Genomic DNA, 3,064 nt, shown 5'->3' on the forward strand with positions numbered 1-3,064 from the left:
AGGTCACAGTTACCCCTTGTTACACCAGAGCTTCCCAGAGCTGGTGTCACCAGTGAGGTCACAGGGGCCACATGGACAACCCCAGGCACAGCTCCAGCATCTCCCACCCCCGGGCAGGGAGCAGGATGGTGTCCTGTGAAATGTGACCTTGTCGTTCCAGGGTGGATGCCTGGCCTTGTCATTGTACAGTGAAAAAACGGAGGCCAAAAGAAATAGGAAAGGGAAATCTTTATTTGGCTTGGAGCCCCACTTCTGCTGGCCAGCACCAAGGGGATCCGTTTCACTGGGCAAGCAAGGCAGAACAGTCACACAGCCCCAAAACCTGGTGCCAAGTGCCCTGAATGCAGTGGGGCTGCAGAGGGAACAAACTCTGACTTTAAAAACAAGAAGGGGAATCTTTTGTGCAGGGACTGGCCTACAATGGCTGGAGGTGATGGCCTCTCCCAGCGAGGCAGAGCAGAAGCTGCATGAATGGAGACCAGGGACTGTCACCTGAGGAGATGTTCCTGGGCAGAGCCATGTGGGGCAGGCACAGAGCACCGTGGGCTCCCAGCAGCCAGGCCTGGGGCTGGGAGTGCTCTTCCCAGGGAGAAAGAAGTGCCTGAAGTGCTCATGACTCCAAATGATGACGACAGCCGGAGGCAAGAAGGAATTTGAGATTCTAGGGCCAAATGTGCTAATGGATGCTGGGTTTTCCAGGAGTTGTACCCCGCACTGGAGAGTCAGCAACTCCAGCCCATTCCTGCTGCTGTGTGGCCAGATTCTGTTGTTGGTACTTTTGAGGAACACCAGGCACCAATTTCCAGGAACATGGAGACTTGGAAAGCAGAAACAGACTGTGGGCAAATGCCAGCAGGAGTGGATGGTGTTGGAGCAAACCCTTCCTTTCTACTTCTCCCTGCAGCAGGGACACAAGCCATGGTGGGGAGACTCTCTCCCAGGGTGGGCCACCCATCCCCCAGGTCCTTGAATGCCAGCATTTCCCAGGCCAGGGCAGTGAGGGGCAGAAGGGTCACCCATCTGCAGACAGCCCATGCTGGCTGCTCCCAGGCATTCCTGCTCCCTGGAGACCTTGGCAATATATCAGGAGTGAGACACAGTGCCATGGATATGTGACAAAGGTGACCAAGGGAGAGCAATACAGAAATGCAGCAGTTTCAAACAAGAAAGTGGTAGTTCCTTATTTCTCCTGGACCCTGAGCAATTCTGCCCGTGACACAAGCTGGAGGGAATCTACTGGGATTGGTGGTGGCTGGCGGAGGACAGGGAGCTGCATCCTGCACCTCTGTGGTCTGGTTGTCTTCCTCCAGACACTGCAGCCTCTTCTGGACAAGGACACAGCACCTCTGACCCACAGCATCAGCAGTGTTGGGGTTGCCAGAGAGTGAGAAGGCCAAGAGGCTGCTGTGCTCTGGTCAACAACAGTCCTGTGACCAGAGCCAGGCTCAGCTCCAGCAGCTCCGAAGCGAGCAGTTTCTGGGAGAGGATTGGCACCACCAGCCCTGCAGGCTCCAGTGTGGAGGATGAAGCTGGTACATTAGACATCAGTCTCCCCTGGGTGTCCCAGCTGTCCCTGATCTGTGTCCAACCCTGCAGAGTGGGACCAGCCCCAGGAGAGCTGCAGTAGCCAGTGGCAGCAGGTCCCTGTGCCCAGGGCAGTATCTGCAGTTCCTCCCCTCCTGGACACAGCAGAAACTGCTTGCCTGGGTGGCCCTGGAACCCCTCCAAGAGGAGGGTCCCCATCTTCTATCAGTCTTCTCCTTCCAGCAAGAGACTGCCCCAATGGCAGCAGCTGTAGGGCTCCTGCAGCCCTTTAGTCAGAAAAAAAAAAAAGAAAACGCATTGTCATTTCCCTCACATGGTTTCTCCCCATTCTGGGGTCTCTCCCCTTCCCCTTGTGCCCCACTGTGGGTGGCAGCCCTGTGCTGGGGGCCTCAGCTGTGTCCCCCAGGGCCGTGTCAGCCATGCCTCTTCCCACAGGAAATCCTGCTGCAGTCACACACCTGAAGCAGATGCCAAAGGTAGAGTGGGTGGGAAGGACAACTTATCACCGTTCCAATGGGGAATCAACATCACTCCTGGCTTCTGCTGGCAGCTCCCAGTTGCCTCACCTGCTTCCAGTGCCACAAGGGCCCTCCCGAGCTCTGCCTGGCCTGAAGAAGCCTCCTTGGAGCCCTGGACAACACATCAGGTTGTCAGCATGGGGACCACGATAAAAAGTTCCCCCACCCTTGGGGGTGTCCCAAGGGCCTGGCCGGGGCTTCCTCTCACAGCTGGGTCCAGTGGGTTCAATGTCTATGGCTGGAGGTGATCCTTCCTCTCACCCAGGGCTGACCACCCAAATCCTCCAAATCCTGTCATTGTGCAGGAAAAGGCAGTGACATGTCATCCAGCCATGCCGACTGCTCCCACCACAGTCCTGCTCGTGGGACAGCTCAGCAATGCGTCAGGAGCAGGGATGAGACACGGGTAGCCAAAGGACAGTAACAGGGAAACGTAAAAGTTGAAAATAAAGAGTATCTTCTTTTTGCTCCTGACAATGTGCACCTGCAGCGGCGGGGGGGGGGGGAACCATCCCGTTGTGACATTACAGGGTGACATCACAAGTGGCAGATTGTGACATCACCTCCACTGCCGATGACACTTGGGCACCAGCAGAGCCTGGGACAGTCGCCCAAACCTTGACTTCTGCTCCAGACTGCACGGTCTGGAGGGTGAAGCCAGGCCTTTCCCAGTGCTGGGTGGCGTGTTGGGGGCTGCTGTCAGCAGCTCCCAGAGCCACTGCTCCTGTGGTGCCTGCTTGGGGCAGCCAGGCACGGCAGGTGCAGCACCGAGGGTGACACCCCTGTTGTCCCTGCGGTGGCTGTGGGGCAGGTGACAGGGCTGAGTGAGACAGGAAGGTGTCCTTCCCCAGGGGCCCGGGCATTTCCTGGCTTTTATTCCTTTCCTTGGCACAGGGCCTCTCCCTCCTGCAGCGTGTGATGCCAGTGAGGGGGAGCACCTCCTGGTCTTGAGCTGTCCCCAGTGTGCTGCAGGGCACCGGAATGGCCACAGGGGCAGACAA

General features: G+C 57.5%; 1 long non-coding RNA gene across 1 annotated transcript; it reads right to left on the reverse strand.

The window, feature by feature from the left end:
* Window positions 1-329: 329 nt before the first annotated feature.
* On the reverse strand, window positions 330-2,535 carry LOC135290535 (uncharacterized). The gene is made up of 3 exons (XR_010353300.1): window positions 2,272-2,535; window positions 2,004-2,175; window positions 330-1,811 (listed from the first exon to the last, which is right to left on the reverse strand). It is a non-coding gene; the product is annotated as an uncharacterized LOC135290535 (long non-coding RNA).
* Window positions 2,536-3,064: the final 529 nt, after the last annotated feature.

The sequence above is a fragment of the Passer domesticus genome, chromosome Z (genome assembly GCF_036417665.1).
Source record: "Passer domesticus isolate bPasDom1 chromosome Z, bPasDom1.hap1, whole genome shotgun sequence".
NCBI classification, from domain to species: domain Eukaryota; kingdom Metazoa; phylum Chordata; class Aves; order Passeriformes; family Passeridae; genus Passer; species Passer domesticus.